The 23680-nt window shown below is 34.4% G+C and overlaps 1 protein-coding gene across 2 annotated transcripts in view; it reads left to right on the plus strand.

Moving 5' to 3' along the window:
• Pde9 (phosphodiesterase 9) overlaps positions 1–23680 on the plus strand; it is a 157311-nt gene that overhangs the window by 90195 nt on the left and 43436 nt on the right. For both annotated transcript variants that reach the window (XM_072904079.1, XM_072904080.1), the window contains one exon: positions 23366–23632. The gene's annotated coding sequence lies outside the window, so the exon portion shown is untranslated. The remainder of the gene's footprint in view (positions 1–23365; positions 23633–23680) is intronic.

The following is a 23680-nucleotide window of genomic DNA, read 5'->3' on the forward strand; positions in this document are numbered from 1 at the left end:
CAATAGTATATTACGCCAGTTGTGTTTTACACGACGATGAATTTCCTGTTCGTCGTAGAAAGCTCCTTCATCATCTTCCAGCCTCTTTGTTTCATTTACGATTCCAAGGGCCAACGAAACTGAGATCGCGAATGAATCGCATGTCCATTATTGTAGCGAAATCGCGATTTATTCGCCAGCTCGATCGTTACTCTTCCGCGGAAGCTGCTCGCGTTTCGTTTAACGAACCCGCGGCCTATCGCTTTTATCTTCGCGCCTTGTAGGTCGTTGACGTAACTATGCCGCGCGTGTAGCATGCAAATGAACAGCCGTCGCAAGAGCGGTGTATTTTCCATGCGGAGTCGAGAGTGCGCGCACTCGAAAGAGGTGATCGGTGGTCGCGGTAGAATGAGGGGCGGGATTTAAATTAATTCAACGGGACAAGTTTATGAAGCGCGGCTATCGCGATTCAAGGAGGCACTTTATGCAAGAGTACTTTACCGGGTTTTATGCGTTTTGCGGTGAATTGACCGGCGGTGCTTGTCACTCGCTCGCGCCAGTTAATGGATCCGCATAGCAAACTCGCATGCGCCGTGTCCTAATTATCGGCGAGCCAGATAACGAGCACAGTTCGAAATTAATTCGCTTTGTCGTAATTGGAATAAATTATACAGATTTCACGGAGATTATTGTTTGATTTTACGAGATCTCGATAACTTTGACAAAGATTGCGATCCAATTTTTTTTCGCCGTTTCAACTCGCGAAGATATATTGGAAACAGTCGGAAAAGATAAAAGTGTCTGGCGCGAGACGGTAGAATTTTTCCAGTAGAATCTCTATCTAAGATGAAAGAATCTATATCGAAAGTTTTCTCGAAATTCAATTCTGACGGCAGATTGTAAGCTCGCTAGCGGGAATGTGTTCGATGTAACGATATTCGGTAATCGTTTCCGAACATTCCGTTTACCGCATACACAAGTGATTTTATTATATGTTATTCGAATGTACGCCTCTCCGATTGCTTTCGTCAAGCATTACCGATCCTCGGATTTTCTCGGAATCGTATAACGAACCATAACGGTCCTTGGAATATCCCGATGGAACGTGGTGTACGATGAGCGCAAAGAGGAAGAAATGTTGATGGGTAGAGGTCGACCAATGGCGGCGGCGCTCGCGGTCGACGTGTATCGATTCGATCGGCGCGCGTGTAGGAAGCACTTTTACGTATTGCGCGACACGACCGAATCACCTGCAAAATGGACCCACTCGACCTTCCATGATCGAGCAAATAGAGCTGTAATTCGGTGAGTTTTGTGTGAGGGACCGCCGTGAGGCGATTGCCTTCCTTATTGCGTCCGAGTGGACAATGGACCCTGCGAATTGAATTGGAGCGATTTACAGATCAATGTGTGAGAGTTTGATATGATCGAGAAATTTACGACAGCGATTTCACCTCTTATATGTGTGATCGAAAGATATAAACGTGATTCTTTTGTAGTAAGATTTCGAGATAAGATGCTCTTTATTAAAATTTATAAGAACGAATATTATTATCATTTTGTTTTATTTATAATTATTTTTGTATTTACATTATTTAAATTTATTATTATATTATTAAAAAAAAAAAATCCGATTATTCTCGATTTATCACGTTAACGCTCTCATTTCAGTCGTTTGATAAGAAATTAATATAAATCAATCAAATGTTACACACAAAAGTTATTATTTTGACATTACATGGAGTTTGAGGAATTTTTCCTAAACGAGAAATTTATCATATGTGTGAAGTAAAAATGTTTGTCCGTTGGGATTATAAATATCATTTTCATATCTGGAACTGTGAGAGGAAAGGAGAAGACCGAAGGCGAGAGCTCACCGACTAACTTTTCAAGGTTTCAAGTCCTCGGAGGCCGATAATAAATCAAAGTACTCGCGCTCTTCTTTTCACCACTTGTTAGCTTTCCACGAAGCGTAATCATACCCGCTTAATCCTAGCAGATCAAAGTTATTACCTTTCGATTTGATCCTATCGCCGATTCGCTCGCTGAATATCTCGATGAAAATGACAATATTCTTTTTTTCCGCGACTCGGCAAATATTACAGTACAAGAACGTGGAAAGACCTTTTTTTCCTGTCATCCTGTCACGTTCTGTCTCGAAATAATGCTTCGTCGACTGAATATCGTCTCGCAGGAGAAGAAAGGAATTCAGAAGCTTCATATTCATCTATAGATTCTTAAGCTCCTTTATAAAACGTTCTTAACGTTATAAGTGAGGAGGAGAATTTGTAAAAATGTTTTATTTTCCAATGTTAAGTAAGATTTTTATTTATCTTGATAACGACGAGTGAAGCATCCGTCCATTTTGCGATAAAGATACCACGTTGCATACATTTTTTTTTTAATACAGTTTTTATGTATAAGATACATTTTTTGTCTACATTTATACACAATAGAAAAATGAATTTGCAGAAAAATATTATATATATATATAGACACATTGAAATATATAAGAAAGAAATATGCGTGTTCATATTTTTTTTTTCATTAACTTTTATTAAGTTGGATGAATTTTTGTATTACTTGAAATTATTGTATTTGATCTTTGTTCGACTATGAATATAATTCGCTGTATTACGAATTCTTACTATCATCTGTCCTCTCTCTCTTCACGTATGACAGATCTCAGATTTATCAAAGCGAATGCTTATCGAGGTTCATTCGAGAAATCCTGTCACAAGGGACTCTCCAGACTCTTCTAAACAGTCCATGTGTGAGAAGTTTGAAGGGTTCGAAGTAAAATCTTGTTCTCCCTAGTCGACATCCTCATACATTTTAGAACATCTTTGACACGAACTAACAGAGGAAAAAATTTTACGTTCTCTTGGGAATAGCGGACAAAATTAAGGGCGATGATTCTCTTTCTAAAATTACTTTGTATTTTGCACTGTTATTTACTTTGTATTTTACATTTGTTATTTTTTTTCGGGACAAAATATGTGATTAAGATTTTTACTTTCTTTTGATCTTTTTTTATAAATGTTAATATCGTACAAATCGATAGTCAATCTTTATGTCAAATATAAAAACTATTAGGATATTGTTTATAAAAAAACTAGTAGTATTTGATGAAGTAAATTTTTCTTGTTAATGCGAAATAAAAAATTGACCTCGAAATTTAATCAAAGCGAAACAATTCGTGTGATCAAAGCTTTATTTCTGTAGAAGAAAAACAATCTTCATATTTTGCGCACGTGATCTTATTTATATGTTATCCGATTTCAGGTCATGTTGAGAGAGAGAAGAGAAATGTTGTTATCTCTCATTCCTCCTATGCTGATTAAATTTACGTATATCTTTGCACTGTCGAGTGTAATATAATGTATTATACGAATATATATATATATATATATATATATCATTATATCATATTTCGTTCGCGATAGAGATGGAATCGTGATGAGAGCAACACGCGGACCGCATGGTTTTGACGTCTCGTGCTCGTATCTCGTGCTGACAATGCTCTAATCGCCATCTCTCTATCTTTCTCTCGTCAGTATTATAATTGCCGAAGAGCAGAATTTGTCATGCGAGTCGCACGCGTGGGCGTGCACATGTAATCCCGTGCGTTGTATCAGTCGATGATCGTGGCTTTGTAACTGATCTCTGTCATCGATGCGACACAGAAAGAGAGAGAGAGAAAGAGAGAGGGGGAGGGAGGAAGAGGAGAGGAAGAGAGACAATATTAGACGGATCTTATACGCAACATACGTGATACACGCACGTATCGCATAAGTTTTACGAATGTACCTGAATAATGCATAAGCTTCGCGTAATAAAGCGATAGATGAGCAGCTCCGGGCGTTTATGTGTCATATAAGAGACACACGTTTTTGCACGCTACTCTTGACTGTTTTTTTTCTTTTTTTTTTTTATACTAATTGGAAATATTATTTACAACGGAACAGTCTTTTTGTGATTGATCGTTAATAGAGAGATGTGCAAAAACTAATGTTTGAAATAGAAAATATATTTAATATATATAAACTGTTTTTTTTTTTTATTTCATTCTTATACCGAATAATGCGAAATATAAAATATTATAATTAATTTACATGTTACATAAAATACGTGAAATAGGTAGTTGATTTTAATTAGAAATAAACAAATTGTTAAATCTATATTTTTTGTAAAACCCTTCAAATATTAAATTGAAATAATTATTTCTCTGATTAGATAAACAATAAAAATATATATATATATATATATATATATATATATATATATATATAATATTTATATTTTTATATAAAATAATAAAAAAAATATATATATATATTTACAATTAATATTTTAATATATTTTTTATAAATTAGCATTAAACAAATAATGGTTATTTTAGAAATAAATGCGTATTTATTTTTTACGTTGTTTATCTTTTTCTTAAACATAACGTTAGTTTGAAATAATGCAAGAAATAAAACCTGCAATAATGAATGCAAAAACTCGAAAAAACTTTAAATGTTATATTTAAAACAGCAGTTTTTATGATGATTTTTTAAAATTATGACCTGCAAAATTAATACGTATTATTCTCACAATCAGGGATATTTTTAAATAACATATTGATAAAGCGTGAAACTATATTTAAATGATGATTTTAAATATATAAGTTGAATTAAAAATAGGTATGTCATTAATTGTAGATCAATTCTAAATAAAAAACGCGTATTTTTTCTTACGTGAACACTTATATTTGGAAGAAAATATTGGTTATTCGCTTTCTACATTGTCAGTTTCATCACGTGTAATATCGTGCAATCACAATTACGTCAAGGTTTTGGATTAATCATGACTGACATTTACCATAAATCGCGAAAAATATGTTGCCAATATGAATTACGCAAAATGGCATTATTTGCGCGAATGAAACTCGACATAATTTCATTTTCATTCAACCTCTTTGCATGATGAATAATTTTATTCAATTTGCGTAACAAAAATTTACACGCGCAATAATTATCGCGTACAAACGTAACGCAGATTTCGCTACGAAACATTTCCTCGCGTTACGCTTTATTATTGGCGTTTCGTCGCGTGTGCGTCATTGCAGTCGCGTGTACATACACACACATACGGTGACCCCAAAATAACGTAACGCCGCGTCGGAGGTCGATAAACCGAGCGTGCGGATGCATGAGCGATGAATGAATCGATGTAAAACGGATACATCGAATTTCACGGAAATTAGGTATCTCGGCGAGAACGGACAATAATATGCGAGTGTGTTCGACGCGCGAATGTCAATCTCTCCCGATTTTCATTACATCTCTGATACAGACATACAGATATTAATAAATCCCCAAGCGTCAGCTTGATTAAAGAGACGTCATCGTTTGATGAACGAATGCTCATCGACCTGACAGTCGCTTATTTTCGATACATCAGATTTACGTGACTTTCCTCCCTCGTCGACTCAGTCGACTTGATTTATGGACCGATCGATGGTCATTATTCGCGAATTTGTCGCGAGCTTTTTCTTGAAAAATTCCGATAAAATAAAATATTGCATACGTATCGATTGGGAATACGAAACGTAACTATCACTTGACTGTCACGCGCGTTCAATTTATAATACAACGCCGTGTGATATTGTGCAGCCAGTGTAATAAATAATAAATTTTGTTACAAGTATCTAGTAGATTTTAATTCTTTTTATTTATATAAAAAGTTTTATATACAAAGTTTATTTATACATTATAAACGAAAAGAAATAAATAAATATACAAATTCGGACGTTGCTCCCAATGTGTGACAATTCTATCGCTGACGTATAATTAAAGAGTATACTTACATGTTATCAACAAGACTGGAATGATTGAATCGGTACAAGTAATTTATTCCTCCTTTGCTCTCAACATTTCTTGTACAACTTTATTCCGTATGTTTATGTTGTACCTTAGATCCATATCGTTCTCTGTACTTAACTATCGCCCTCAATGTTTCTTAAACGACCATATCGAGCGACGTAACATGCCGACAGCAAGGAGGTTAAACAAACGTCGTAATTAAACGCCGGCGTTCGTCGCTTCGACGGCGCATTAAATTGAGCGTGTTTTCCCGCAGGCTTTATCCCACCGATACCGGCCACAAGATAAAAACAGTAGACGCTGTTATCAGAGCTCCCGATCGCTTCTCCTCGTGACGAATCGTCGGTCCGCAGAAAGATCAGTAGCCCCTTCTTTAATTACACCGGAATCATCAATAGGGACGATCATTTTATAAATAGACATTGACGATTGTTATCGCGTATTATCTAAATATTGTAGCGACAACAATATTAATGAATATGTTGAGAGATACTTTAAAAATAAAATATTCCTTCCTGTTATATAACAGATCGTCCATATTATATATAATAAATTTTTTATATTATTCAAAATATTTTATTAGAAAAAAATTCAACGCGTAAAAAAAAATTTTATAAAAATATAATATTCAGACAAATGATATACAGTCATCTTATGTACAACATTAGCCAGTAAATCATATAATTAATGATGTAACATAAAAGGGGAAACGCACGAAAATCTCGGCGTGTGTTTCTTCCCCTCTATATAATATCTTCCCATAAACCATCATTACAACATAAATACAGTGGCAGTAATCGTATAGAGAAAGTACATTACGGAGGGAGAACGAGATGGCATAATAAATATTGACGTTGGGACGACCATAATTTATCGGGTGCCGGGACCGGAGCTGTGCGCGTTTAATTGCGGATAAACCCCGAGGAGAGAATAATGGCGCCGTGGCGCCGCGCCATGGTTGGCGCTTCACAAAGAAACAATGAGATGCCGTGATGAACGGCGATGTAAAAAAATACCTCCGTCGTCGATGAGATTCATTTGGAATTTTCGGCGAGAAGGCGAAATTTCCGCTCCGAAAAGAGGAACCGCTTAATGCCAATGAGAGAACATTCGTTAGCAGATGATGACCTCTTTCCCTTTCCGAGACGAAACGATGTGTGTTATGAGGTAAATACTTGTATGATGGTATTGTATCATGATTTATGATTATGAGCAAGATATTATATAGAGGAGAAGAAACACACACCGAGATTTTCGTGCGTTTCACCTTTTATGTTACATCATTAAATAACGTTTTACTTGATAATGTTGTAAATAAGATGATTGTATATGATTTGCATGAATATTATATTTTTATAAAATTTAGCGTCAAATTTTTTCCGATCAAATATTTGTTGGAGGCGTGAATAGTTTGAAAAGTTTGCCCGCGCGTGTCGTAACTTTGCAATAGAAATATAAATTCCGTTAATGTAAGTTTTCCTGCACACAAGTTCTCTCTCTCTCTCTCTCTCTCTCTCTCTCTCTCTCTCTCTCTCTCTTTCTCTCAATCTATCTATCTTGCGAGACGTATGATACGAATGTTCACAGTGAAAGTTTAGAGTAAATATAATGTTAAACGAAAGCTTTTATCGCGATATGACACTTTATCAATATTCAATCAAACATGGATAAATTCACGATTTATATCTTGACGGTTTTTAACTTGGAATTTTAATTTACTAATTTTTTCTTTGATAGAAATATCAAATTGCTGCATTTGCAGTTATTTTACTCCATTTCATTTTGCTTAATTAAATATATTTTTTATTTGAATTTAAATTTGTTTTTTTTTTTTTTTTACTCAGATGCACGTTTGTTAATATCTCTGCTTTTTATTTACATATATACATTTTATTTATTTTTTTTTAAATTATCCTTAATTTTATGTATATTATGCATTTTTTGCTGCATTTGGTAAAGTATTGTTATCGTTCTTATCATTATCATGATTATCTTATTCTTTTTATTATTATTTGAATTAAAAATATCTAACCATTATGTTCAAAGATTTGTTATTTAATTAATTAAATTGCTATTTAAAATATTTAATTTTTTTCATTTTACAAATAAAAAATAGATAATTTGAATATGCAATATTTGATTAGTCATTTTAAATAATTAATCGAAGTAATTAATATCATCGTATAAGTGATGAAATATTTGAAAATATCTTTACGCGAATTTGTAACTTTCTCTCATTCTTATTTCTCTTTGTCATCTTTTTCTGCGATAGCCGATTAAAAGATAGGATTGAGACGTGAAATTTTCTCCCATACACCACATCTTTATACATATGCTGTAAGGAAGTTTTTCACTCGCGAGGATATTATTGCCACAGCGCTGCAAAGAGGGTCAGAGTTGAGTGGGTTTAAAAATCGTTGGTCTTATGACGCCTCAATTATAGCGTATTTATACGCCATCCGTCGCGCGACGCGTGATTTATCGACCCACAGGTCGGGGAACGCGCTGTGTTCTTTTCCATGGCGACGCTTGCACCGGAACCGGCTATCGATCTTTCGCGGCGTCCCGGCGATGACGTTGACGTTAAGAGAGCCTACAAAACTACGATATTAATCAAAACCATAAAGTACGAGTTCGCGATGGCGAATCGTTCCGTTGTATTTTTCAAACTTGACTATTTTTCTTTCCGCCCGAGATCGCTCTAATGCATCGTGTTTATATTGCAATGCCGTAGTTCCTCGTAGACGCGAAATAAACAGGACGAGGCTACATTATCGGGATACGCACTACTGGCGAGAAAATTTTCTGTTTAATCTTTCTTCTTTACTTCTGAATATTAAGTTTATGTTCCGCTTCCTCGCCTCGTCGAGGGATTGCTTTGGGACGTCAGTACAGGCCTCTTTCGATTACAAACAATTTTCGTCAACAGACTCTAGAGAGCTGATTTTTTTCATGTCTTCAACAGTAGCGCGAGCATAGTTTGTTATTTTGTTTACGTTAAAATATTTCCGTTGAAATCTGCTATCTCGAATTTTTTTCTCACATTTACTCTAAACACTTTTATTTATCGTTACCTTTTCCTCTACTTTGTTAATTATCAATATATTTTTGCTAGTGATATGTATATACATATATATATATATATATATATATATATATATATATATATATATTATTAACAGTAATATTATTATGTTAATATTAATATAATATATACATATTATTTGCACAAAAAATATTAATTATTAAAAAAATTAGAAAAAAGAAAATATAATTAATCTGTCGAGCAAAATTTCGAGATAACAGATTTCAACAGACATATTATGTATTTAAGAATATTTATTCTTATATATAATGTGTAATATTTATCTGTTTTTATTAATTTATTCTTCGGCACTCGTGAGAGAAAAACAATCACCGCGACAATTAAGAACGGCGGATCAGTCTCGTCTATCATCGTGGCCAACATCCGGATACGAGCCCTTCTAATGTGTTGCAATTTCGACTTCCTTTTGACAGAAGAGAACTCTCGCGCCGCCCACGCGATTTTAGTTTAATTATCTCGGGGTACAGAAGAAAAGAAGACAGAGTTTCTCGTAAAAATTGAGGCAACTTTGGCATCGATGTAATATTGTTGTTTACGAATCCTCGTTTTTCTCTTTTCGCTCTCTTTCTCCTCTTTGCCCCTCTTCTCTCTTCCACTTTTCGTTCTCTCTGAAATCCCTTTAACACGACCCGCTGCCACGTGACGAGGATGAAAAGCCACGATGGCTGCGATGTCTATCTTCGATCTTCCATCCTCTGCCGCTATTTCTCACGCCAATTGGCAATTCTTTGAACACGCTCGTTGCTTCTTATATCGGCGAGCGAAAAAAAAAAAGAAAACATCGTTACGGAGATCAAACGAAAATTTGTCTTTGATCAAGTGGGTTATTACCGGGCGCAATATCACCATGCTTTTTTCGAAGGATTATATCCCGATCAGAAAAGTGCTTCGACGAAAAACAAAGAGAAAAAAAGGAGAAAAAGAGGGAGACAGTTTGCTAAGCTCGGATATACCACGTGGATTAAGTGTGAATTGATTATCTCGAAAATGCTTAGTATCGAATCGATATTTCAGTCACTCTTTAGAAACAATAGCAACGTTGTATTTTTACGATAAAACCGAAGATCCAGAATAATTGTAAAAAAGAAAATATTTTGTTTTTTTTTAATACTATATATATATATATATATATATATATATATATATTATTTGTATTTTTATATTTCTATACTTTTATTTATTGTGTTGTATAATTTTGATTACATGAAACATCTCTCGGTTTATTCAGTGTATTATCTTTTCATCACGTGTATCGTTTTGAAATTTTTTTCTTTTTTTTTTTAGATCGAGGTAGACATGCAAAAAGTATTGTCATAAGTAATAAGTAGTAAAGTTGCTTTGACGTTAAAACCTAGACACTATCCGCGAATTGCGAACAAATAGAATAGATGGAATATAATTAAATAAAAATTTGGACTTGTCAAAGATGTTCTTTGTTCGCCATCGGAAACCCGATAAACTAATTATGAGAGAGAGAGACGCCGCGTTTTGGAAAGGAAGGATGACTCTTCTCCTCCGTTTGATTCATTTCGACTTCACGATATGCGAGTATTTCTCGAAGCGCGGAAAATGGTAATTGCCACAATTTCTCTGCCTCCCTGAGCGAACAGGAACGTCGCCGAACGGATCAAACGGAATTTTCGTTGCGACTTTGATTAAAGTGTAATTATTGAGGTTGCGCCCTGGAGGACTCTCGGATACCGCTTTCTCGGAGGAAATCTCGTAACGAGATTTCGTCCGAGATACCACTCTCCTTCGTTGTGTGATTGTATTGCTCTTCTCTACAAGAAAAAAAAAGTTTTACACACACACACACACACACACACACACACACACACACATCTCTCTTACACATCTTTCTACCGACGCGGTTCGCCTTTGATTCGGTTACAAAACAGAATCGATAGCGATAATAAATGAAATCTTATCCTCTCAGGATGATTCGGTATTCGCTGGCGAGTAATTATTTTCTCGTCGATAATTATTTCCTTCATGGCGTTTCTTTTATCTCGGAAAACTCTTCCTATCTCAATATTAATTAATGTTAATTAAAACTCAATAGAAATGTTTACACTGCAAATAATTAAATGATTATACGATCCAACAGGTCTTTTCTTTGTAATGTCGTTAAAGATACTAATTTAATGAGCGTTCCTTCATTATCATATATAAAACATTTTTCGAACACGATTTTTGTGACGTAAAATAGGGAGCATTCATTATTTTCATTAATTTTATACGCAAAAAAATTTTCTTGCGTTTTTTTTTTCTTTCTCTTATGACATAACAATTCTCCAAGTGGCGTATGGGGAAATCGGGACACGACATGAAAGAGAGACGGGAAAGGGAGAGGTATTCTCCTCGTATCACTTAAAAGCTTGTGCGCATCGTCGTTCCGGTACCCGCATCGCGATAACCGATGCGCCTTGAATTTAATGAACTTATCGCGAGTTCGAGAATATTGAGGGCGGACTTGGATCGCGACATAACGTATTTAGACTAACGCGCGTATAACGCGATATTTTGCCCGGAAATCCCATGTGAGATGCAAAATTGACCGACTGCATCAATTGCAATCGCGTTAACGCGATGCATGTCAGCTGTGCGAACAAATTCGATGCGGAGATGACGACTCGCGTCATCGGCACCCCAGCTGCGACCCGATTGCGGTATCGCTGATGCGAGCAGTCAGCGAATTCTATATTTCGAATCTCATATAATCTTAATATAGAACCGTGCCAGATGGCTTGGTATTCGTGACTTGTTTGCGAGATTATCACTTTCTAGATTTTTTATAATTTCAAGAAATTATTATTATTATTATTATTATTATCATAATATTACACGTTTAGATACTAAATGGTTCTAAAATCATTCATAAACATGACGCAAAACTTACTGTTTTAATGGTAATTAAAGATGCGTTTACATAATGATTATAAACTTTTTTAATATTTCCGAATGTGACTGATTTATAGAATATCTAGTAAAAAAATAATATAAGTTATATAATAATATAAAAATTTAGCAAAACTTTGGAAGAAATATTTAAAACAAAAACCCATTCTTGATTATATATACACAAATTATAAAATAAAATTTATATACATACATATATATATATATATATATATATATATATATATATTATATATATTAAATATTTTATATATATTTTATTATATATATTGTATATCTACATTTACATCTATAATCATATATTTATGTCTACTTTATTTTTGAAAGAGAAAAAGGCGTACGTATTTTAAAACCATTAGATTGTAACCAGTAGACTGTAAACACTTTGAATTAATTAATGATATGTAGATATGTGTTGAAATTTATCTACCGGACAAATTAAGAGGAGATTTTTCGGTCGTCTACCTAACTGGTCGTGTCGTCAGCTACAACGGCTCCTCGGGCCCTTTTGTCGGCTTATGTGGGCGTAGAGGTCGTCTTGGTAGCTTCCTCCGTTTCAGAGTCGACGGAAGTGGCCCGGCCACCGTCGAGAGGATGTCACAATTAATGCTGACCGGGGCTCGTTAGTACGTTTCCTTTTTCCCTGACTCATATCGCCGACGGCGACCATCGTTAAGGAACCGAGGATCGTATTTGAAACACGTCCAAAAATGCGCGATTGTAGTGGATGAAAAAACATTTTTTATTTCACATTTTATTCGAGTCTTCGACATCGTCTATTATTACGTGTATAGTAAGATACTTTAATAACATGTCAATGTAAAAATAATAATTCTGGTTTAATCGCATGGTTAGTACTTTAATGTTTCAGAGAAACATGCATTTTAATCTTTATTTTATATAAAACCTTTTTGCAAAATTTTTTTTATATTTTATATGAAAAGATGGAATTAGAGATAAAATATAGATACTAAAAATAAATTTATTTCACGAGGTACTCAGAAAAAAGAAATATTCTCTTATTACTACATCAAGAGATATTTAGACAATCGTGGAAAAAAATTCAGACATTTTACGTAATGCTGTAACAATATAACGTTATTTTGAAAAGATACTACTCTCTTGAAATATATAAACTAAAAATAATATCATATAAATTAAGCTATCTAAATACAATTTTCAGACATAAAATCTAGTTCTTTTCTACGAAAATTATCGCACAATTTTTATAGAATTACTTTTGACATTTTCCACAATGTTGCTTTAAACTTTAAGTTATGTCCATTCATTTCATTGTAATAAAAACGTTTTATAATAATTATCATTTATTATATATTACTTTGAGATTACAATTTTTTCCTAATTATAAAAGTATCGAGATCTGCGTCATGTCCAAATGTTTCTAGAAATTATATAAATTATCTTACATTATTACCAGCAGCGTAGAATTTTTTCGCGTTTATGATATCATAAATATATTTTTTTATTAACTTGTCAAAAAAAAAAGTAATATTCCGGTTTTAATTTCTTGCATCAAGATGACAACTTTCGAATTTCTCATCAATTAATTCTCATCAAATTAGTCACTTTGATTAATATATTAATTAATGTATTAATTAATTCGCAGTCTATATTTATCCGAACTTGTATTTTTTCCGGACAAACGATATCTCGTTCGTGATGATGTGCGTGGGCGTAAGTGGCTCGATTCCCGGCGCTATTTAACGTCGTCGCGTCCCAACCGGCGTCATAAATCACAACGAGATAAAGCCACGCGTAAAAAACTTCACGTTCGTACCGGAAACGTGAGTTAAGTCGGCACTTCCCATAATATTGGCCCTCGTATCCTACGTCATATTAATGCGATATCACGTCTACCAAAAGGAGAGACGATCGGCAGATAAGTGCTTTTCGACGGGCATGAGTAATGATTGGATCGTCAGGGATTAACGTCATCCTTAACGATTTGACTCGTGTATAATATTCAAATGGAATCATGCTATTACATCTATTTGCAGTCAGGCTGGTATATATATTTATGGGGGATGGTCTTCTCGCAAAATATTTCTTTTCATTTAAATTTAATTAATTCTTATAAAATTTTTAATTTCTTACAAAAATTTTTACACTATTTTATCGCCTTTTTCATCTGTTTTCATCTATTTTTTTATGAGACTAGAACATTTTAAACGCGCGCCATTTATTTTATGTATGTTTATATTGCGTTGTATGATTATTATTGTGTATGTTAAAATTAAGCGTTAAAGTTTCTTTTCCACAATGCTAATTGATTGTTGAATATTTAATTTTAATATTTACGGTTGACTTTAAGAAACCATCCTTTTTTTCTTTTTCTTTCTTTCTCTCTCTTTCTCTTTCTTTTAATATTTCTCTTTCTTTAATATCTCTTCTCCCCTTCTTTCTTCTATTAATTACACAAATATAAATTACATATTAAATATTCATATAAAATCATGGGAAAAGTTTATACATAGGTTCATCATATACAATACAATACATGCATGTATAATATATGTACCTTTTTTGTCTCTCTTTTACTCTTCCTTGTTTTCTTTAACCTTTTTTTAACTTTTTTTTTAATTTAATTTTTTTACAAGTTGTCACATAAACTGTCAAAATTTGACAGCTACAGACGACACGCGCAAAGCAAGTCGCAATAACGCACTTGACAATGAGACAACCAATCAGCATCTCGGAAAAGAGGCAACAATATGTAAATAACATGCCTATTTTTAGAAGAGGGATTGAATTTATTATCAAAAATCGGGAGCGTTTGCGATACATATTTATAAGAAACGGAACTGAAATAATCTACAACGTAGTCTTTGTGCAATTTGATTTTCACGTGTATATTTTGGGAAAGGAAATAATACTCAATATTGTCGTATATATACAATTGATGTTGTCAGGGAAGCTTCTATTTACGGATAGTGTTGGTTAATTTCCTGGCGCGCGAATTTGCATAAGCGCGCGAGTATGACGCGTAACGAGCTTACCATTGGCTTACAAGTGCAGCAAAGGGATATCTACGTTGTCGGGATATATGCGTCGTGTGTTTGTTGGCCATGTATTATATTTGTGTTTGTTATTTGCGCCAACGCTGGCTCTTAAACAACGTGACGGCGAGGAAGAGGGCTCGCTCGACTCGCGCGAGATCGACCCTCGCAACTCCGTTGAAACAGAGAACAAACGCAACTCGCCAGCTCGTTCCACCGCTAATTAGATCCCGAAAACTAGGTCGGTGGTCCATGTCGAAGAGCGAGAGCGTAGAATGTGGATTCGCTGCGAAATTTTTCACCGAATTTTCGCTACGTATCGAACGCTAATGTTCGGTCTTTCGAAGCTTTCGACTACTTTTGGGACACCTGAATGTAAAGCACGTACATGCCGTAAATTGGAAGTGAACATTACTTTCCACTTCACGAATTATGGAGTAAAACTTTTGAGAGCATCTCAAAACTGACATTTTAGAACGTTAGAAACCGTTTCTGGCGTTAAATAAAAAGAATGATATGTAAAAATTTTCTAGAAAGAAGGAAAACATAAAAGAGAGGAAAAGAGAATGGTTATAATATTATCTTTACTTGCTGAGAGAATAATTAATTTTAAGACATAGTTTCGATTTGCCGACAAATGCAATTACTATTCCATTATGGAATCTTTTTTTCTCCTTGAGCTTATTTAAAGGTATTTATTTGAGATGAAACAAATAATTTCGAGAGTTGATTTGACTTTTAGAATATTTTTCAGATTAATTCCTATTCCTTTCTCTTTTTCACAAGGATCTCATTTTACTTATTTATAATAAAAAATAGTTAAATCCCTCCGTAAAGTGTACATACGAGAAAATTCTATTAAAAATTTATGCGAGACAAGATTTTCATTCGTTTTATGATAAATATTATAGAAATCGATTCTAGCGGGAGTGTGTGACATGGGCGTAGGAAGCATGTGCTGTATATACATGTTCACAGGTTGCGGCTTTTATAATGTATTTGTTTGACGGTTTGAAATTTCTCCGAGGGATGTGAGGCTTGTTAATTTCGTGGTTCGCTTAACAGAAGAGGGGAGAGAGAGAGAGGGGGGGGGGAAGGGCAGGAATATCGTCCACCCGCACTTATATCAATAGTGTTGATTGCTGTTACTAATTAGCGTTTACTTTGAACGTTTATTGAATCGTGTTCAACACTTGAATATTTTTTTATCATTAAACACATTGCAATAATTTGGAATTTCAAATTGAATAACCGCCAAACTTTATTGAAAACAGTTATTAGTTATACTTACATATAGTTCGCATTCTTTAAAGTTTCACTAAAAAAGATTTCGATAGAAAGAAAAATATCAGTCTCTGCGGCTATTAAAGATGCTACAGTTGACTGTTATATTGCGTAATTTAATCGAACATGATAACAAATAATGAAAACACCTGACATAATTTGAATCACGTTTCTTTAAGATTCTTTATTTTCTTAATCTTAATGCGACATTCATATTTATTATTTATTTTTTATGCAAGACATGTCAGAGTAACGATATAATATAGTTAAAAAATATTTATTTCCGTGACAATCTATTAACGTGGATATCTTTCTTTGTTATATTTAGATAACGTTATGATGTGAAAAATAGTAAATTATAACGAATAATTTTTACGAACGTGTATCAGGAATTATATTGTATATAAATATATGTTGCGGAAAATAGCGGAATTTTCCATTTTCGATTGTCCATTCGTTCCACGTTTGGTGATGGACGATGTAATAAATCCCATTGCATCGGGCGATCCTTCATTATTATTCCGCAATTTTCTCTTGTTTAAATTAGGTACGTTTCTCGAATATGTATCGTCGGTGTTTATTGCGAATACACGAACTGACTGCAATTATTTCGCTTCGAGTTTTGTGATACATTTTATATCGATAAGCGAATGAAATCGCACGTGGTCGAGTTAATCCAATGCAATATTCTACTCTTTTCTGTAAAAGAAGGGGAACAAAAACACATTCAATAAAGCCTTGCGTCAATATAGCATCAACGCGAAAAATATATAATATTTCCTCGATATTTTCCGATTCGCATACTCATTTTTTAATTTCGTTTCTTTGCTTTTCTTTCCGTCGACAAAGCTATCGGGCCTGCCTTTACAATGCAAACAAAAATCGAATATTTTCCATTAAAAAAAAAAAATATTAGTTACACGTCTGTCAAATGTATAAATAGCTTTGTCCCGGAAAATGGTAATTGGATCTTGCTATTTTTATTGCGATGCAGATGCAAATGTTGTAGCATTTCCACTTAGGGGACATTTGGTTACACGGAATTATCTTAGGACTATTGTTCCCTAGAGTTGTGCCAGATACATCACATTTTGCGCGACTAATGTTTCTCTCGAGGTTTCTCGGAATGTCAAGATGTTGCTTTTTATGCAGTTTTACGTGGAAAAAATTCTGACAAAACAGAAGTAATACTTGAGCTTGAATGTCGGATGATAATTCCCCGATCACGGCTAAAGATATCGATCTGTGTAAGAAAAAGTTACTTGACTCTTTATTTATGCATGCATATATATGTATATATTCGCCAACTTAATTTTTTTTCTTTTTTTTTTTTTTTTTTTTTTTTTTTTTTAAGAAAGATTAATAACGCTATTCCAGTTCAAAAGCACATTACGTAATGAAGCGATTTCAAACTTTCTTTAAAGTGCATTCGGGCACTTATCATATGAATGAAGAATGCAGTGTCGACAGGTCATAGAACAGTAGTAGTAGGGGACTCGTGGGCGAAAAGTCGATCGACTTTAACGACGTACGTCGCGTTGATCCCTCGATAAACTCGGCCGCGACATATGCAATCGATTGTCTCACTTGCCACAAATATGGCGCAAACGTGACAGTCACGGTGACAATCGCGTTACATACGTAAAACACGTGAGTCGTAAAGTCCTCGAAAATTGGAAAATGAAAAATAGATTAAAAAAGTTGGAAGAAGCCATCGTATCTCGGTCAAGATTAGACTGGATTGCAAATTCGGAAATATTATCGAGATAAAAATAATCGATCGTATGGTAATCTCATCGAGAGATAATCTATTTTAAATTGAGGGAAAGAAAATACTGTATATTAAATATATTCTCGCATTTGCATAAAGATCTCGTTGCCACTAAAAATTCAAAAAAGCATCCATAAAAATTTCTGTCGTAATTGTTACGTTAGAATGTATAATTTCCTTTAATGTTTTTCATTTCAGATATCTATTTTAGTAACTAACGCGTCATTATATGACGCAGTTTGTTTATTTTCGAGAGAATAATGTTGTATATGAGAATGAATTGTGCTTTAATCCCGTTGTGTCAGTAATTAATAATCTCTTTCCCTTCAGCAAGATTAACAATCATCGCGATTGCATGCCACCGTGGTCGGTCGAACATTAAAACATCAACAATGTCCATATCCAGTCGATATCACCTGAAAATCTATATAACTTGTTCTGCTTTTCCGATGCACGCAATGCTCTCGATTCCATCTTTCGCGTTATTAGAAATGAAAAATATAATCAGAAAATGAGAGAGAGAGAGAGAGAGAGATAGGATAAGGAAAAAAAACGCATGATATCTCTATCATGCAGCTGATCGCAATTACATGATCTGATTACTTTTTCAAAGTATCCATTAACCACGAACGAGAAACTGTATCAAATTTCTATTTTCTAGGACATTTAATGAAAATTTTGTTTCAACATTGGAATAAAAATAACATAAGGGAGAATTTTTTACCCGCGATGAGGTATATTCTGCTTTGCATTTACGCAATTAAAACAAACGTTTTGTAAACGTTTATCTGATTCTTGAATAATCATATTATGGTATCTTTTTATTGCGCTCGCATACGTATTACGTAAAAAAATCTCTGAAAAATCATTCAGTTGAAAATATAGCAAAAAAAAATAGGATGCAGCTTCGCGATTTTTTTTTCAAACTTTTCACTTTATCTTATTTGTGTATGATCCGGATTTATCTTAAAAAAGGTCAAAAGCAATATAAATCGAAAGACAGTGATATCAATTATATTCTGACTAAAAAAATAAATAAAAAATTGACACTCCAATTTATATTTGTGAGTCCATTTTAAAAAAGGACAAAAAAAAAAAGAAAGATGCGAAAAGAAGGGACAATCCATATAAATTCGATAAAAATAATCCACCGATTAAAGCTCTGATAGCAAAAACAATATAGCAGTCGAATGTATGCGTCATTTAATCAACAAGAGAAGATGTGGCATTTTAATTATCGAGCTTCATAATTCCGTGCAGAAGTCCCGCGGCAGGACAAACGAATAGGCCGCAACATCTGAGCTGCACTTTTCGCATGCAAATCGACGAACTATTCATCGTGTGACAATCCTTCGTTAGGAGAACCTCAGGACACGACGAAGAACGTGTTCGTTTGTTCGTAATAAAATTATCTCTCTCTCTCTCTCTCTCTCTCTCTCTCTCTCTCTCTCTCTCTCTCTCTCTCTTCCCCCCTCTTTTTCCATCGCAAGCACGTTTTTAAGTTTTTTCCCTGACGCGGTGAATTATCGAAGAAACGACCACCGTTCTTCTCTGTGTTTCCATGTGAAAAGTTTATTTACAATCATGTTCCCGGCTCGGATTTCTATCGCGGACACTGATTGGTTTACGCTCTTCCACGTCCGCGTCCTTTCCACGTCCCTTCCACGTTGGCTTCGATCTCTCACCGTCAATGCATATCCGGTATATCTCATTCGATTATGAAGCCCGGCTTCTCCCTCCGCGCATTTTGCCGCGTTATCAGGTATGAAACTGACTAGTGGCAATCCAATTATCGTCATGACGGTCGGTGCCGTCACGACAAATCCCGGCCGCCCAGGCAGATTTTATTCGGCTCTTGTATGTTACGAGCGTCATCGTCTGGAGCCGACAGCTTTTATTCGAGCTAGTTTCAACCGGCTGGAAAAGATTGCCGTATAAAGAAACATAGATGTTATCGTATGATGGTACTTTAGATGTGAACCGAAGCGTCCCTACGTCTATAATCGTATTCGCTGTATCGTAATTTTACATATAAGCATATCAATTTAATTCTTATATGTTATCCCTTTATAAATTATTATTTTAATTATGTAAAATTAATATATTATTTCTAAATTTATATTTCATAAGAATAATAGGGTAGAGATACAAAAAAAATATGTATTTGAAACACAATAATTAAAATAACAAAATAATAATTATTAACTTTAATATAATTTTGAGAAAATTTTTCATTTAAAATATTATTTGAAGTTTTCGAATTTGCACAAAGAAAAATTATTTTATATAATAAAAAAATAATTATTCATTTAATTTAAACACATAAATACATTGATTTAATATAATATTTATAAAGATTATTCAAAATATAAAAGAAATAAATAGAAATATATAGATTATATATAAGTATTACAAATAAGTATCAATTATTACAATTGTTATTTATTTAATTAATTAAATAATATTTTTAAATAAGAAACTTAAATATTATAATATTTTTAAAAATATTTTACTTCCATTTTGAAATGTTTTATTTAGTTTCCATGCTACGAGAAAAATAATTTATTTATAGTGTACAGTCGAAGTCTTTTTGATGAAAAATATAGATAAATATTGCTGTGTGAAATATTTATCTCTGAACCACATGAAATTTATTAAATATTTAAGACAAAACTTTAATTAATGTACAAATGAATTATTTTATTATAAATTAACTCATTTGTTATAAATTAATTACGTCTGATTATAGATAAGTAAATTTTCACTAGAGTCATAAAAACTAATAGATAAATAGATTCAGAAATTTTTAAAGCGAAAAAAGTACATCTAAACTAGAACGTATTGCTTGTAAAATAGTTCACGATAATCTTTTATATCATTATTTTTTAGTTAAAAGTTACTCAACGTTCTCGCTATATCTTGCTTACTTATGATATTAATTTATTTATCTAGAACACGATATTTTCTAGTTATAATGATCTTAATGAGCGATATATCATTACACCACAAAATGGTTATTGCTACTACAGCGGAAAACAAGCAGCACGGAAATTAGTAACACGTCATTATTGCTGCTATTAAGCACACTTTTTTGCGTCTGCTCTAAGGGAGAAAGCACTCTGATCCAATTAGTAGACGCCACGATCTTCTTCGCTGACTCTGCTCGAAGAGAGTAGCTCAGAGAGCAGAAATTTGCTGAAAGCCGAAGTCTAAAGCCGCCCGGATATTACGCGTCATAGTTAGCCACTTTGCTAAGGAATGATTACTTTCCTTCTCACCTTTTTATATCGAGTGTATCCTCGGGACATTCGAAGCTGAAAATCTCGGTTTGTGAACTCACCCAACCGATAATTCGCCGTTAAAATATCAAGACTGAAAAACGACGATTTTGCACGACTTTAAGAATGTTCGTATTTTTTTCTTGGGAATCGGATTGTGAACATTCGATGCTATTACATGATCTAATTAGATCTATAATTAATGCCGTCGAATTAACGTATTGAGAATGAAAATTACGAACGCCCGAAGTTAGTAAATGCTCTTGAAATTAATTATTCGATTAGAGTATTTTATGTTTATTTGGCACATTACATGCGAAATAAAAATTTTATTTGTGCGAGCGAAATCGCGAGTTGTAAAGTTTTTCTCATTGACATAAATATTCAATGAATAAAGTACAATGAATATTCAGATTCGTTTCGCAATCGTAATGTATTATAATTCTACATATTTAATCCAAGTTCTCTTTAAACGTTTGCGATGTGACGGGTTATATATAGCTTTTTAATTAGATTCTGGATTAAAATTAATATTTGATTCTTATCAAAGTAATAACCGACTGCGAATTATTACGAAACATCCACTTTCGCGAATTTCGATACAAATCTTGATTATGAGATGGGCCACGTTAGCACTTAATGGAAAAGTCGATACCTGTTTCTGACATTACTAGCTCTACTAGTTTTAATATTTCATGGCGAGATATTGGGGAAGTAGGGTTGGAGGGAGGGGTCGTAATAAAGAACGACGATGTTCGCGGCAAATTCACGGATGTCATAAATTCAAGGAGCTGCTCGTACGTCTTCGCTTTCGAGGTGACATCACCTGACGTCATTTGGAGGGGGTAAGTGCGGGGGTGGCATCGACTATACTCCGGCTTCTAATTTCCAGCGGCAACCTTGAGCAAAGAAATCGTAAATTTCTCACGCCCACGCGCACCTGGGCGTGGTAGGCGCGACGGGAGGAAACAGACGAACGGCCGAGGGGGATGACGATTCCTCCCTGAAAGCCGCATCCTTCCACCACCCTTTTCGCGTCACGTAGTATTAGCGCGGTCATCGCGTTTATCCTCGATATCGTATAATCTCTAAATGGTCGCGTAAATCTCTCCGGGTTCTTCCATTCTTTTTACCTTAGCGACGTAAATCGCTTCTCTTAATTCTGAAAATGCATCGTCGTTAAGTTTAAAGTTTTCAGAATACTTGTAACATTACATGTATAGCTATCTTTAATTGTATTTAGAATGTAATTAAACTCTTCTTGTAACGAAAACTCTCGAGAGTCGCGTCGCTTAACTCGGAAAGTGTCTCGCGAAAGACAAATTATTTTCAAGGGAGCTTTCCTTTCTTTGCGAGGGAAAACATGAATCGACAAGTAAAAAAATATGTAAAGTAAATTGCTTTATGATAAATATTGACATAATGTTGTAATATAGTAGGTTTATCATATTTTGATTTATTCAATATTCTTTTAATATTGATTGATATTTATTGAGAAAAATATTTTTAACGTGTTTCAAGTTTTGCCGAAAATTAAAAAAGAAAAAATCTTTTGCAATTATTTAATTTACAGTTTTATAAAAATTAAAAGATTGGAACATACTCGCGGTGTTTTGAACCAAATTCCGCCGTTATTTTCCCACGACAAATGCATTTCGCTTCGTACGTAACTACGCAAATTTCGAAGAATCCCGTTGGCGATACAACCCGTACTTTGCATACCGTTGTCGGGGAAAGTTCGCGACAAACCCTGTAATCAAAACACTTTTGCTCCGCCAAGTTAAAGACGATAAATATCTGAATGCAGCTGCGCAGTATATCTGCAATTTTGTCCGTTTTTACCCCCCTGTAGGTCTCGGATATTTTTATCGACAAAACTACAGGCTCAACAGATCCGATTCGTGAGAACTAATTCTGTCATCTCTCAATCTTAATTGTCGATATTACATTAATGAAATATTAATTTAGAGCATGATTAATAATCCTGAATTTGAATGTATAAAATGCAATTGAATTTTTCTGTTAATGAGCCGTTGACAGCGGTTCATTTCTCATTCCGAGAATCGAAGATCGAATGAGAAATCGTTCCCAAATTTTCGATACACCCCACTCATCGATGACGTTCGATTCTGTTGCTGCAGAATGGACCATGAGGAAACGCGGTGCCGGTTGGTAGTGGACGAGCGATCGGCCACATCGCTTCCGCCACATCGTCGTCGGTCGTCGCTCGCGAGGCGTTCCCGGTACGTCGTTCTCCAGATCCGAAACGAGCGGCAGGTGTCGTGTGTGGCAGATACGAGCTTGACAGGTGCGATAATCGGGGGTGGCCCGGTCATTGCCGCCGCCGGGCCGGCGATGCGACGATGAGCTCGCCGAGGGTGCTGCTACCCTTCCACACCCGACCAAAGGTGAGTTACTTTTCTATCACCTAATATATCGCTGCTTTCTTCTCGCTT

The sequence above is a fragment of the Anoplolepis gracilipes genome, chromosome 13 (genome assembly GCF_047496725.1).
Source record: "Anoplolepis gracilipes chromosome 13, ASM4749672v1, whole genome shotgun sequence".
Lineage (NCBI taxonomy): Eukaryota > Metazoa > Arthropoda > Insecta > Hymenoptera > Formicidae > Anoplolepis > Anoplolepis gracilipes.